This window comes from Lynx canadensis, chromosome A1, assembly GCF_007474595.2.
Source record: "Lynx canadensis isolate LIC74 chromosome A1, mLynCan4.pri.v2, whole genome shotgun sequence".
Classification (NCBI taxonomy): Eukaryota; Metazoa; Chordata; class Mammalia; order Carnivora; family Felidae; genus Lynx; species Lynx canadensis.
Window position 1 is genome coordinate 63,737,452 of NC_044303.2, and position 16,570 is coordinate 63,754,021.

The 16,570-nt window shown below is 35.3% G+C and overlaps 1 non-coding gene across 1 annotated transcript; it reads left to right on the forward strand.

The window, feature by feature from the left end:
• The first annotated feature begins 3,311 nt into the window (after positions 1-3,311).
• LOC115526080 lies at positions 3,312-3,452 on the forward strand. Its single transcript, XR_003972532.1, has one exon. It is a non-coding gene; the product is annotated as a U4 spliceosomal RNA (small nuclear RNA).
• Positions 3,453-16,570: the final 13,118 nt, after the last annotated feature.

The window sequence follows — 16,570 nt, forward strand, 5'->3', positions numbered from 1 at the left end:
CATCATTTTTAATAACAAAATAATACCAGCATTGTTAGCTTGATAGAGAGAGAGATGAAGTGTTTGAATATCTGGGAGATGTAGAGGGTAGTTTTCCCTTGTGATTAAAAAATACATAGTTTATTCTGATTCCCCCCATTGTAGTTAGTTAATTGAGCTTACAAGTGTCCTGGCGATTTTCCCTCAGGGACTTAGGCTGTGGAATAAGATCCTGGTTGTTTCATTGTCTTCTCTTATGACCTCATGTATCTGGGTCGCTTCAGCTACTGGCTCTCCAGTCTTGACCTGGGTCCTGTTCTAAATGCTAAACTTGTTTCCTGTTTTTGCCTAGCTCCAGATAGAGGCACTGATAGGGACCATCAGAGGGTGCTGAGTCCTCAATCCCCAGGTAGTCTGAGCTTCACAGTAGCATTTCACTGAAAATAGTCTTTGCTTTCTTTTATGACAAGCAAATATTTTAGGGATCACTGTATAGTCATTTTTTGCCAAATTTTTTGCATTATCTTTTCTAATTTTAACATACATGCAGAAGTTTGGCCCCCCTCCCCTTCTTTGGCCTTCTGTGAAAAATCTAATATTCAAACCATTGCTTCTGTCCACTTAAAGAAACAGGGATTATAGTGTACACTCACCTTTAGATTCTGGCTTGCTGGAGGTGATCAAGAATTTTGTAGCAGATTGGTATCACTTGGTGACGTGAAATTGGCCAGAGTAGAAGTACCTACACCAGAATCAACAAATACTACAATCAGCTCTTTTCTTCTCCATCTAGAACTGATTAGTCTAGAGCCTCTGACACTGGTATTCTAACATTTTGGGCTGGGGTAGTAGTAGATGCATGCCTTCTTCATTTGAAAGAAAAGAAAAATCCTATACAAACCCTATACGTTTTCTTTCTGTTGACTTCACCTGTAGCCTTTTCAGCCACTTCCATGGCAAAGAGCTGCTGTCTTCTTTTATATATCAAGGGATAATAGACTGCGTGTATGTTGGCATTTGTGAAATCCAATGCATTTAATTCCCTACAATCCAAAGCAGACCACGATTATCCTTGTTACTACAGGATGTGAGGCACCAAGGGAGGAAGGTATTGGCACATTGGCACTTTTCTTAAGTAAAAGTAAACTTTGCAGCAAAAATTTCATTTAATTTATATGAAATTCCTTAAAGTTAATGAATATAACCCTAAAATAGATCAGGTGCTTATTTCTATTAATTTATTATGTTAGCATAAAATCTTATTTTGAGCATAATGTTAAATAAAACCTCTCTGGTACAGTGCTATGGATAGGTCTCTCAGAGATTCTAGTTTGGTGGATTCTCTCTTTAAAAAAAATTTTTTTTTAACGTTTGTCTATTTTTGAGAGAGAGAGACAGAACACGAGCAGGGGAGGGGCAGAGAGAGAGGGAGACACAGAATCTGAAGTAGGCTTGGGCTCTGAGCTGTCAGCACAGAGCCCGACATGGGGCTTGAACTCGTAGAACTGTGGGATCATGACCTGAGCTGAAGTCAGATGCCTAACCAACTGAGCCATGAGGCACCCTGTGGTGGAGTCTCTTCTTGATAGTTGCTCTCGCTTACTGTTGATGCTGAAGTCCCCACATGGTCTACATTTAGGGAGATATTTTAGAACATTTGTCTTCTGTTCCTCCATGACTATTGGCTCCAGCTGTGGAGAATGCCCCTGGAAGAAGAATGGTCTCACTGAGGTAGGCTACACTATCTATATCTTTGAGTCATGATGATTTGATTTAGAGCTTAAATGTAATTGCAGCACATTGTATTCTAAGTCTCATTTTGTGGTATTGAAGTTTGCACAAAAATGATTTACAAATAATGGTCCCTTGTTTTACTCTAAGACAGCTTGATACCTATTGAATAGCTACAGTCATTGGAGTGATTCTAAAACCTTGAAATGACTTTATAGAAGTCACCTTGAATAAAGCAAAGAACATAGAGGGTTTTTTTTTCCCCTAGAAAAATTCTGTGCTAACCTGGTGGCTTTCTCTGATCTAGTGGGGGGGGGGGGTTGGTGGGAGACTGGCTATTAGAAAAAAAATCCTAGCTCTCTTCTTTTAAAATGCACAAAGGCAAGGTACTTGTTAACACAAAATGTTGAAAGCTGTTACCCTAGGCTCCTTTAGGAACTCATCCTTGACTCTTGTGGAAAAAACAGAGGGAGGTGTGTCATTATTAGGCACAATTGCAAAATGTTAGACGACAGATGTCTTTATATTCAGTCCTTATTCAAAGCATCGCTGTGTTTATGTACTTCTCTTTCTCCTTACTCGTTATACAAAAGGAGCGGCTTGAATGGAAACTGCAGAGCATACTTGAAACAGGAGCAGGTTCATGTGATTCAACTTTAGAGGGTAAATACTTTGGATCAGACTTTTCCTTTTTATTCAGTCTCACTATACTTTGTCATTCAACTTGATGCCTTCTGGTACTTTCAGATTGGGGATGATCGCTGAAACACTTTGTTTCATTCTTTCCATGAGTGTCTTAGAAAGACTTTTGCACTAAGACTGAATGTGTTACTTGCAGCAACAGGGTTTTGTCACAAAAACATTTTTGTGGGGATCCAGCAAAGGGTGGTTTTCTAATCTATTCAAGCAGTTATTGAGCCTTTAATGATTTGGCATGGGAATTAGGCACGAGATTGTGAGAAACTCAATTAACTCCTCACTGGAAAAAGTAGAGAGGGGCAGATTAAGGAAAATGACACTTGAGTGAAGAGTTTACTATGCTTTGGACAAAAATCCTGCATATTTATTTTATATACACTGTTATTAAAGCTCTGTCTGAGAATAATTAAATTGCAAATGGTCCTGAAAGGGTAATAATTCAGCATTTGTATAATCCAAATGCAGGAAGATGCTCCTAGATCAAACAACCAAATGATTCTAAATGGATTCAAGTACCAAACAGACTTAAGGTCCAAAATAAATGAACTGTATGACTAATTGCAGTCTCCATCTAATTTATTCAAGTACATATCTATATTTTTTTCTCAGAAAAATTTCTAATGACCAGAAACTTTTGAAAGTCTTTATTTTCCATGGAGCTTGGTATACTCACTTACAGTAATTTTTTGGCCATATGTTTTGATTGCCTTGTGAGCCATTTTAGGCTTTGGTGAAGTTAGCAGGTAAGAAAAAAGAAATTATAAAATGGTTCCCATTATTAAAAGATGTATAGTCTAATATAGAACATAACATTACATATATACGTGTTTGTGTGTTTACGTATATACAATCAAGAAATTACCATATATACATGTGTACACAATTAAGAAATTACTAATGGAAGCTTTGTGCAGTGGCAGTATCGTAGCCAATGAGGTTTACCCGAGGCGCGATTATTGCTAAGAAATTACTAATGGAGAAAGGAAATTAAAGGCTGTGGATGGTCAGAATAACTCACATATTCTAGAAGACGAGAAATTTGGAGAATCCAGGGTTAGGTGGTTAGTGTAGATGGTGAGGATTTTGGAATTATGATTTGAGGCTTGGGAGATGAGTAGAGAGCCGTGTAGACAGATTCAAAAGCTACACAAGGAGGAGCTATACATGAGCCTATTTCAGCCAGATGAGAGTAGCCAGGTGACTTTGCAAAGACACCACCTCCCATGGCCTTCCTGTTCTTTTCCAATTTATTTCTGGTAATTTTCAAAGAAGTGTTTTAATCATTAGCTGGAGAAAACTAGTTGAAGGGCTGGAGTTGTCATCAATAGCTCCATTTTTATTTTCTCATTGGTCAGCTTATATTTTTGAATAAAATCCTGCATAGTAATGTGTAATTAAAAGCACCCTTAGTTCCCATCTGTGAGCTAAGATTCAGGGCTGTGCATGGAAACAAAACAGTCTCAGCCTTTGACCTTGTGGAACAGACAGTCGTGGGAAAGACAGATATCGAGTGGTTGTGAAGTATGCTCCATGAGACGGCTTGCAGAGGGAATTGGAGTGCCATGAAAGGGTAGCTACCATGGTCAGTAGAGACCTCCCTGAGGAAGCAAAACCTAAATAGGTCTATGAATGCAATTGAGTCACCTCCATAAATCGTTTTCCAAGCACCTGCTCAGTAGAGTAGATATGAATTTAGAGGTAATTAGGGACTTGAATCATGTATGTAATTCTGAAATCAAAGATTTAGAGCCCTCTAAAACGTACCCTTTCCAATTCTGAATCAGAGAGTTGACATCTAGAATAGTGCAGTTAATGAAAATGGGGTTGGGGGGTATTTCAGATGAAATATTCTCTGCGCTTTATTATTTTTAATGAAATAAGAAGGAGCATTTCTTTTCAGCTACTCCCCTCTGAGAATTTGCATTGAAGCACAACAATAAAATTAATTTTTTTGTGAAAAAGAATAGTCTGCCCTGCTGAGAAGACATAGCAGCTCTTGTCCTGAAAGACCATTATATATATTATATATCTTGTTTACCTAACGTTGGGATACTTCATGATTACATATTATGATTTAAGTATAAATTAACTTTGGAAGAACAAAAAATAATTTTCTGTTACTGAAGTTGAAAACCCAAAAGTGGACATATTCCTTCTCTCTCCCATTTTCTCTCTATCCCTCATTATTCATGGAATGCCTCTGTGTGTACACTTTCATACATATAATATTAAGCTTACAAATTAATTGCACATTTATTTTTTTTTACGCATTTTTATCTCTGCGCCTCATTGCCTATGCAAATGTTGACATGTTTAATTAATTTAATAATTTATTCCTCAGTTTTCACATCTCTGAAATGGAGATTAAATTATTTAATAACATAAAGTACGTTGAGCAGTGCTGGCACACATCTAGAATTCAGCACATATTAGCTGTTGCTATTATGGCAGGCCATGATGAGAGAGAGACAGAGAGTTGATTTCATTGAAAATCAAATTGCTAAAATCAAGGACTTTTTGTATTGGAATTAACTTTTGTTAGAGGAATAATGAGCCAGTAGAGAATTATTGAGGGGATTTGCAAATGATGTAACTCATTGCAGATTATGGTAACATTGGGAATCTGAAGGATTGTGTCATCCTTAATTCCTTTAACCACCCTCCTTACCCCTATCTAATAAATTACTGAATCCTGGCATTTGAACTTCCTTAATTTCTCAGCAGTCCTGTTTTTCTCCATGTCCTAGTCCAAGCCAGCATCACTACTTGGCTTGGCCATTGCTGTATCCTGTAGACTCTTATAGCCGTATCTGGCGCCATTATTCTTCACAGTGTAGCCAGGATGCTTTGTACAAATGCAATTCTAAGTATGTTAAATGCACGTTTAAAAAAATATTTATTTGGAGAGAGAGAGAGAGAGAGAGAGTATGCAAAAGTTGGGGGGAGGGGCAGAGAGAGAGGAGAGAGAGAATCCCAATTTGGGGCTCAACCTCACAAACTGTGAGATCATGACCTGAGCTGAAACCAAGAGTTGGATGCTCAACTCACTGAGCCACCCAGGCACCCCTGTTAAATCCACTTTTAAACCTACTCTATTTATATGCATTCACTGACCTTCCATTACCTTTATGAACAAATCCAATGTTTTTTAAATAGCCTATAAAGATTCTGTGAGATCTTAACAAACCATTTCTTCTTAAACTTCATTTTTTATCTCTAACTTCTGCCGTCCACTCTCAGTATCTCTAGTTTATCATTTCTCATATCTCAAGAACATTGCCTGTGCTTGCTACCTTCTGTCTGCAACTTTTTCTCGTGCTCCTCTGGCATTGGTTATGATTTAGGGCTCAGTTTAAGCATCACCCTTTCATCAGAGAGCCCATTTCTGACATCCTAAACATGATTTATTCACTCTGCATTTTTTACCCTAAAACTTAGTTTTTATAAGACATATATGGATTCCTCAAGCAGTCTCTGTTGTTAAGGCTTTAGCCAGAGCACGCCCTGCTATCCTGTGTTGCATTAGGAAGACCAAGAAATATGTCATGCAGATGCCATATGATGCATTATAGATGCATCATAGATGCAACTAATGATTAGTTGCCATTGTCTTTTCCTTTTGTCTACCAGCAGAATGGGTGTTCATTTAATACAGATCGGTTTATGTTTTCAAACTATAAGAATAATGAGAATATTATATATCCACTAAATCATTTATTTGTTCATATATTTTATATTGCTCATTTAAAATTATTATATTCTGATTGAGGGCCCAGTCCTTTGGGACACAGTAATGATCAAGATAGAGACACAGCTTCTCTCTTCAGGAAGCTCATATTTTAATGAGAAGTAAGACAGTAAAACAAATAGTGATGATAAATGGACATACCTGAAATATTAGGAAAATGGAAGGGGGCTCTGGGGCTGCATGGCAAGGTAGTAGGGAGATCCCATCAAGAAGTTTGTGAGTAAGCTGTTCACAGTGAGGCTATTAGAGTCAGAATGTAAGTACTTACTTTGGTACTAGTTTCCTTTGTGACTGTGGCAAAACTACTTGTGACTGTCTCTAAGGTTTAGTATCCACGTCTATAAAATGGAGAGGTTGGTATTTTCCTCAAGGCATTGGTGTGGAAATAAAATGAGATAATTCATGTAAATCATCTATCATAGATGAAGCATGTAGAAAGTTCAATAAATGTTAGCTGCTGATACTGTTTTCTTGAATCTTGAATCATGATTCAAATATCATGACTATTTCTATATATGATTAATTACTTTTAAAACATTTTAATGGCTTCATAATGTCATTATATAAGTTGGCTACCATTTATTTTTAAACCTTCCTCTGTTTAAACGTTTCCTCTTTTTTGTACAATTACAAAACATGCTTTGCTAAAATTTTTTGTATAGGATGTCAGCAAAATGTTGCAGTAAGGACATTCAAAAATTTACCCCTCCATCAGAGCAAGAAACTGTTTAGCAAAAGTGTCAGAATCAAAATGTTCACAATTCTGGAAGCTATGCAAAAGGTTGCAGCAACCCGGGGAGTATTTACTCAAGAAAATTTACTTAGTATTGATAACAGTGAGCTCTGTGGCATTTAGCTTTCCTTAGTCTCATCTCTTCCCCTCTAGCTCACTGGTACCCTTGACAAATAACAGCCCGTATTCCTGGTAATGAAGTTCACCAAACCAAGCTAGAACTCTTTCAGAGTCTCATGCCCAAAGAATTGTCATCATGTGGCTTTTTGGTGATTCCCTGGAAGACATTTGAAATGTATGTCTTTGACCTGAAATTTACTGTCACGGTTCTGGAGGTTACAAGTCCAAAATCAAGGTATCAGCAGAGTTGGTTCCTTTTAAGGGCTGTGAGGGAAGGATCTATTCCAGGCCCCTGTGCTTGGTTTGTATATGACTCTCTTCTCCCTTGAGTTTTCTTTGCATCATTTTCCCTCTGTGTGAGTCTGTACCCAAATTTTGCTTCTTGTAAGTACACCAAATAGGATCAGGATTCTCCCACCAAAGGACCTCATTTTAACTTGATTACCTCTAGCACTAGAAAGAAGGGACCTTATTTGCCATTGAATCTCCAGTGTCTTGCTCACCATTCTGGCTTTGGGCTACTTTTTCCTCCCTGAAGCCTCCACTGACAGATTGACCACCCTGGGGTCATGTGTGAGGTCAGCTGACCTAAATGTGTCAATAGAGAGTTGGGAGGGTGTTCCCAGAGGTTAAATACAGGACAGCAACAACAGACAACAAATAACCAAAAATCTAAGAAATGAAGAGGTATACTCTATAATCATAAAAGATGCAAACCTCAATGAATATCTATTTGTACAGTGTGTCAAATAGTAGCAACATACATGTAGTAATAAATTAAGATTAAAACATAATAGAAATAAAGGTTAAAAAATAAAGAAAAAACTTAATAGAAATAAAAACCTTCCAAGGTGTAGAACTATTGTGTAATACCAAGAGCATAATGGAATTTCTGGAAGCATTTGCTTTAAAATCAGAAACGTGGCATTCCTGTCATGTATTACATGCTCCAAGTTAATGTTTACATGGAGACACTAAATCATACACTAAGACAACAAAAATTTAAGCATGTATTGTAACTTTTTTCCTGGAAAACAATGTTATATGAGGCTGAATAACTGAAACCAAGATAATTCTCTGTCCCTTGTTAAATAATACTTAGTCTAAGCAAAAGTAACTTTGCTGTATGTTCCAGAAATACCTGCTCCTGGAAGAAAGGCTGAAAGAGTTTAACTTATCAAAACTAATAGCCTACCCTGGAAGACCTGCTTCAAGATTTTTTCCTCTGAGGATCACCAACCTGCATAAACGTAGCCCACTCCCAACCCACTTCTCCACCTTGTAAGACCTTATGATCACCCAGACCAGGCCCTAGGATCCTATAAATATCTGTTCTCTAAAGGCCACATATTGTGTGATTCCATTTATATGAATTTTAGAGAAGAGGTGAGTTTATGGTGATAGAAGATACTTTAATCTTTGAATAGGCCTAGTAAGGTTGGAAGGAAATGGGGTGTGATTGCCAATGGATGCATGCCTTGTTTCTTTTTGGGACAATAAAAATGTTCTAAAATTGTTTGTGGTGTTGGTTATACAATTCCGTGAATATACTAAAAACCATTGAATTATAAATGGATGAATTGCATGGCATTCAGTGAAGCTGTTGTTATACATTAAACATGTAAATAGATGGACTTGGAAGGTTGGGCAAAAATATGATACCTTGGGAAATTAATTTTTATTATTCCTTTCTTTAAGAACTATTTATGGATGCCTGCTCATTTCGTGAACTGTTGTAGATTCTGGGGGTGTAGGGATGAACAGCACAGTGAAATTCCCTGTAGTCATGTGGTACATATGGCAGCAGATTGCATGTGCCTGATATTCATCCTCCAGAGTCTGTGTTAGATGCACAGAAAATAAACAACCCGCTGAAACAATGACCATAATATTACACATTATAGGTTAAGAATCATAAGCTGATTGAATCCGAATTTATAACTGTATTTCTGATCTATGCATATATTCTTGGGTAGATGGATAAAGATTCAGATTATTGTATAATTTGATACGGTGAATTTTACTGCATGTGAAGTCTGTCTCAATTTAAAAAATGTTATAAAATCACACACAATCACAACACACACAAGCATACATACATGCATAAATCTTGGCCCACATTTTCTCAAGGGTTTTTCATATATAATGGGAAATTTATTTAATTTTTATATGTGAATACCTATAATCAAACCAGTGTTATTACTATTAAAGCACATTGCTATTAAAGCTAATTCAAATGATGGAAATTTTATATACCTATTAATGAAACTTATGAATTGTCTATTAATAAACATGAATATTTTGTGGGGGGTTTTTTTTTGCTATGTATTTTCATCCTTAAGCTTTCTATTTATACAGCTTACCCGTTTTATTTCTAATGTATGCAACTGATTTTCTTATTCACCTACTGTTTAGACTGTAAGAAAACTAAATTTGGGAGCTAGAAGTCTCTCTTGGTTATATTCTCTCTGATATTCTTAAATAATTCCTCCCTTTTGCATGGACTTTCAATTCTTCATTTATTACAAATTTCATTCTTAGATATACTGGGTTCTGTGTCCAATCAGTATATTATAGTCCTAATCAATTATATTCTACATTCTTTTAATTTATATTGTGTTTTAATGTCTGGTGGGTAAGTATTGCTACATTTCTTCCCCACCTTTTAGAGATGTGTTTTCACCTATTTATTCTTTAACATAAATGTTAGAATTGTATCATCAAGTTCCAAAGGTAAAATAAAAACAATCCTCACTGGTAGTTTGATACACTGATATATAGAGGAATTGAGCTTTGTAGATTTAATAAAATCCCACATCAAAATTAATGGCAAATAATTATATTTGCACATCACTTAAAAATGGCAATTATTCTATTTATTGTTTGTGTTAATATACTGAGTAGAACATTTAAATTAATATTAAAGAATAATGGAAGTAAACACCTCTTATTTCTGATTTTAGCAGACAAGAAAGATTCCAGTGTTTTACTCTTTTTTTAGTAAATACTATCAGTTTGAGATAGGTTTTCATTATTCTTTATTACCTTAGTTTAGTATGAGATTTTATCAGGAATAGGTGGTGAATATTATCAAATATTTGGATTTTTTTCTTTGAGTTCTAATGGAATACATTAATATTATTAAATAACTTAATATTAAACCCTTTTTCATTTTCCAGGATTGGACTTTATTTCATGTGGGGTATATTTTTTGTAATTTGCTGAAACATTTTCCATCTATATTCTTCCGTGAGATTGGGTTTTATTCTCCTTTTTAATGCCATCTCTGTCCACTTTACATATCAGAGTTTCAAATGCATTGGGATACAGTGACAATTTCACTCACAGTACTGAAATAAAATAATCCAAGCCTCTCCTATCCCACACAGAACAAAAAAATGTGAAATCACAAAAAAAGGCTCCCTTTAAGGAAGGAATTAGCTATTTACTAAAAGAAACTGTGAGGCAAATCTTCATCTCTTAGAGTCTCACTGTGAGGCAAATCTTCATCTCTTAGAGTCTCGTCTACTACAATGCCTATTTCTGAAGTGATAATTAGCTATTGTGTCAGTATAATGTTGAAATCACATTGTTAGATTCACATTTTCTAGTATGTTACTGTTTTTGCACCACAGCTAGTGCATGCACAGGACACGAACACAATCTGTGGAGGGGTGACAAAGCAACACAGGACCGAAACCGTATCTGTAGTCCTCACATCCTTGCTCGTGGTGTCTGTCTTGGAAGTATTGACTGCACAGTCATCCCTGATTCTGTACACATTTCCTTTGTCTCCATTCTTTACACAACCTTACACCCAGCTCCTTTCACGTCTGATACATTCTCATATTAAATGAAACATTTAGTTGTTAAGAATGTAACATGCCATTTTAGCTATGTTTGTACATTGTATGGTTTATAAATTTTATTTTTGGTCTGTTTACCAGTTGCATATTTTTCTTACAATCTTAATCTCAGTACATGATTTTGCAGAGTGTCAGGTTTATTGTTATGTGATAATAAAAAATGCCTATGCTTTGGATACTTATATACAATATGATAAATCTCCTCTGTGTATTGATAAAGGTGTTGAATTTATAACCATAGAGACTAAAGTGGCCTTGGTTAATTATTCAGATTGAAGTGGAGGTCTGAAAAAGTTTAAATTTAGTCATTTAATCTGCAGTAAGTGAAGACTATCTCCTTTGTTGTTGTTTAATTAATCGTAAAGAGATAAAGACTCTTTTCAAGTTATTTTGCTACAGGGTCTGTACTTGCTCTCGAATGCAAACTTCTGTGTTGCTATAGATATCAAAGTTTTTGAAATGGGAGTTAGGTGATAAGTCATAAAACAGCTAACATGGCAGAAAGCCAGAGTCCATAATTTGTATTGTTCTTCACTGAAAATGAATTTGCTGGATATTTGTTTTCAAACATTACTGTAGCCTCAGTATAATTCCTGGTATCTAAAATATCAGTCTTATGTGTTACCTCTTCTTTATGGCAGTTAAAAAGTTTCTGGTAAATTTTTTTTAATTATTAATTTTATTTTAGAGAGAGAGAGAACACGAGTTGGATGGAGGGACAGAGAGAATCTTAAGCAGACCACAAGCTCAGTGCAAAGTGTGACAGAGGGTTCGATTCCATGACCCTGGGATCATGACCTGAGCTGAAATCAAGATTTGGACACTCAACTGATTGAGCCACCCAGACACCCTTCTGGCAAAGTTGAAATAGATTGGTATAATAGGGATAATAGGTTTACGTGTTCTATGCACATTTGAAAATTTTACTTATAAGATCATTGATTGATTCTTTTAGGAATTCTGTTTTTTGTTCATGTTGGTAATTTTACATGTTTAGTATTCTTTTTAATTAAAAGTTTATTTTTATTTATTTTGAGAGAGAGAGAGAGAGAGAGAGCAAATGAGTGAGGGAGGGGCAGAGAGAAGGAGGGAGAGAGAGAATCCCACGCAGGCTTCCCACTCAGTGCAGAGCACAATGTGGGGCTCAGTCCCACGACTGTGAGATCAAGACCTGAGCTGATATCAAGAGTTGGACTCTTAACCAACTGAACCACCCAGGTGGCCCTACATTTAATACTCTGAAATTGAAGTTTTTATTTCTTCTTAGACTCAAATTTTTTTCAGTTTTTTTTTTGTTTCCATCTCCAACTACTTTGATTTTCTTCATGACATTATGGTTATGTTCTAGTTATCTTGTATCATGGTCTGATTTCAGTATTCTTCTTATGTCAGCTGTTGTATCTAGAGAGTTACATCTTTCATCTTCTCCCTGCATTTTGGTTGTTTTTGTTTTAGATATTTGGATGGTTTCTTTTTCAACACCATACTAGTAATCTATTACTGCCAAACTAGTTACCCAGAAACTTAGAAGCAAAAAACAAAAAACAAAAGTTTATTATCTCACACAATTTCTGAAATGGCTTTTCTAGGTATTTCTGGTGCAGGGTATCTCATGACATTGCAGTCCAGACATGGGCCTGGGTTACAGTCTTGGTTGGGGCTGGAGAGTCTGCTTCTAAGAAGGCTCACTCATGAGGTTGTTGGCAGCAGGCCCCAGTGTCTGCTTGGCTCAGCAGTCAACACAGGTGGCCTCCGTGCTTCTCCTGGGCCTCACAGTAGGGCTAATCACAACATGATGCTAACTTACCCCAGAGTGAGCCAGGAGGAAACATTAGTGTCTTTTATGACCTAGTCTCCCAAATTGGACACCATCACTGCTGCTTTATTCTGTTCATGAGAAGTGAGTCACAAAGTTCAAAACACACTCAAAGGAGAATTCATTGGGTTCTACCTTTTGAAGGGAGGATATTTCAAAATTTATGGACATATTTTAAAATATGCCACAAGCAACTAAAGTTTCATGTCTATACATCTCTTTATTGTAGACTTAACTTTTATCACTCTAAAATTTATGATTGCAAAATGAACTTCTAGATCCAATGTAATGCTTTTGGAGTTGGACTCTAAACCTACTACTGATAATTGCTGTGTTTCATTTGATTGGTACGTATTTACAAATCTATTAATTTTTTGTAAGTTAATACATTGAAGATAGCATTACAATTAATTTCAATCTGTGAATCTATGTCTAAATTTGAGTAGGAATAATTTATTTATATTTATTTTCATAAATGCATATCAATAATTACCTTAAGTTGAAAGCAATATAAAGTGTTTTAATGAATTCCATCAATACTATGGATATGTGAATGCATAGAATTGATTTATAGATAATTTTTTTTCCTTTTTTGCTTTAAAATGATATGGATCATTTTCTTGGATGTGTTTATTCTGTGTGTTCAATTATTATTTAGATAATATTTGGGGTTCATACACTCAAAAGGTTTTTTATTTAGCATACTTTGATATTAGCTTGACTGCTAGTATTTGGATAATATTACTCTAGATTATTATACCCTGAAACCCTTTGACTTAGCATACATCTCTATCATCTAGGAGGACATATTAAAATGGCCATGGCAATGAAACAATCAATTTTTCAATGAATAATGTAAACATTTTTCTTGCAGATCATTTAGGATAATGTCATGATCTCAGTAAGCTGAAAACTAATATATCTATTACATCTTTCTAGCTACAAATCTATAGTGGAAGAAAATAGCTTTTCTGTATTTACTTTTGAAAGCACTATGTAAATAAATGGTCCAACAGAAATGATATATCATAGAAAGCAATATAGAAGCTGAAATTTTGATGCCCTCAAATGGCTCTAAGTCAAATTTATGTCTAATTGAGTGTCAGAAACCAATATAATTGTGCATTATTGAGTAAACAGAAAGCTAGATTAAAATTAACATTAGATATGATGTTTGCAAAAAGGACTGTTGCAAATAATAAGGCAGGCTCTAACTCAATTTCTATTAAGAAAGTTAATAATTTTATAATTAGCAATTTTGATAAGACTGAGAAATTCCAAAAAATATATGCTGACTTTAGTCATGTGTTATTTAATTATTTTTTTTTGTAAAAGTTTTCTTTTCAATGCCAGACTATTTTTTTGCAAATGGTTCGGAGACATTTAAAGAGGCTATTCTTTGATATGTATGCCAAGATGTTTGTGTTTTAGAAATATTTTTGCTTCTTTTCAGTTAAACAAATCAGAGTCAGGCAGTTTGTCTGGATCAGTTGGAAAAAATGTCCAGCAAAGAGACTGAACTAAGAGGACAAATGCTAAGTCAAGAAGGACCTTGTAACCCAGATTAAGTACTTTAGACTTTGACATACAGGTGGTTGAAAAGCACTGGAAGATTTTAATTAAGTGATCCATTTTACATTTAAAAAGATTACCCTGTTTAGAATTAAGAAAGAATTGGAGCAGATAGAGTGGATTCAGGTAGAGAAAGTTTGTAGGCTACTTTAACGATCATGGCAGCCAATGATCTTGGTGAGGACTAAAGTGAGGACAGTAAGAATGGAAAGAAAGTGAAAAATTCCAGTGATAATAGGAAGGTAGATGGATAAGTTTTGGATGTATGAAAAGGAGATGAAAGAATAAAATTCCAGGTTTCTACCTTGCGAAACTGGATGAGTTTTTCTAAGAGAGAAAACTCTAGAGAAGTTTGGGAGAGGAGTACAGAGGATGCATTCAACAGTAGAAAAAAAATAGATACAGCATGCAACATCCAACTAGAGGTATTTAGGGGTCATTCATGTTGGTCTGAAATTCAGGATGGTATCCTGGAATTGAAATAGGAGAAAATGTTTTGATGATTTATGTATTAAAGGGTTTTCATTATTTCATATGAAGAGAAAATGTGCTTTTTTTTTTAATTTAGAAGAAACGGAAGAGGAACAAAGGGAAAGAAAGGAAGAAATAGCAAAAATAGTGACACAGGGTTTAGCATTTAAGCATTTAAGCATTCATTGTGGATGTTCTTGTTGATAGGGAGTATAGTGAAATGGCACACAGCATCGTAGCCATAGTTCTGCCATTAGGGAATAGGGTGGCTTTGGACCAATTTCTTCATTTCTCTGAGATCTGGTTTCCTCATCTGTAAAATGGGGCTAATAATTACATAATGGGTCATGTGAGAAATGAACGAAATACCTGAAACTGAGCATTTTCTATGGTGCTTGGTAAATGCTAAACATCAGGAAAGGGTAATTTTTGATGGAAGAGAATGATCTCTAAAATAGGTGGGTTGATATTTAGGTGCCTTTGGGCTCTAAAGTGCTGTGATTCCATGAAGACAGTAAAATCTTTAGTGTAGGAAATCAGTGTAAAATGGAAAATTGCTCGGAGTTGAAAAATTACTATTGTTGTATTTATTATCTAACCACCCATTATATTTTTACAGGAACTATAAAAAGAACAGGGAAAACGCCATCCCAATCTCTAACAGCTTCCAGAGTAAGGTACACAAGACAAGGAAAAGTTTCACAGAGCATCCATAAAATAGATTGAGGGAAGTTAAATAGCATATGTCATTAAAGAGACAATAATTATGAAAATACTTGGAATAGTTTAGTTCCATGGTGTTTTAGGAACTGATGTGGTAAATGAATCACAGACATACTAATTTTGGTAGGGAGATTAAAAAAATGGGTAATAAAATGGGAATAGCAAACAGTAGCCCCAAGAATTCTAGGTTTATGTATGGTAGAGTGAGAGAGAACTTGATTTATTTTGCTCATTCTGCAAAGACATGAAAAAGTAAAAGTTTTGAATTTTGAATTTAAATTGAATGATTTGGTGAAAATGTATTTGGTTCTTTTTAATGGTATAATGAGAAATGTTGTTCATGAAAAATATATGGTCAAGGTGTGGTGTTTCTTTTAGGTGATATATATATGTTGATATGAAAGCTTTTTACATTGAGACATGTTAGACATAGAATAGTTTATTTTTTTGGTATCTGTTTTTTAGAATTCTTTTTTCTTTAATTTAAATACAAGTTAGTTAACATATAGTGTAATAATGATTTCAGGAATAGGATTTAGTGATTCATCACTTACATACAACACCCAGTGCTCATCCCAACAAGTGCCCTCCTTAATGTCCATCGCCTATTTAGCCCATCCCCCCACCGAACACCCCCACCAGGATCCCTCAGTTCTCTGTGTTTAAGAGTCTCTTATGGTTTGTCTCCCTTTCTGTTTTTATCTTATTTTTGCTTCGTAGGTTCATCTGTTTTGTTTCTTAAATTCCACATATGAGTGAAATCATATGATATTTCTCGAACTGATTTATTTTGTTGAGCATAATACGCTCTAGTTCCATCCACATTGCTGCAAATGGTAAGATTTCATTCTTTTTGATTGCCAAGTAATATTCAAGTGTGTGTGTGTGTGTGTGTGTGTGTGTGTGTGTACACATTTTCATTATCCATTCAGCAGTCAATGGACATTGGGCTCTTTCCATACTTTGGCTACTGTCAGTAGTGCTGCTATAAACATTAGGGTGCATGTGCCTCTCTGAATCAGCATTTTTGTATCCTTTGGTTAAATACCTAGTAGTGGAATTGCTGGGTTGTAGGCTAGTTCTATTTTCAATTTTTTGAGAAACCTCCATAC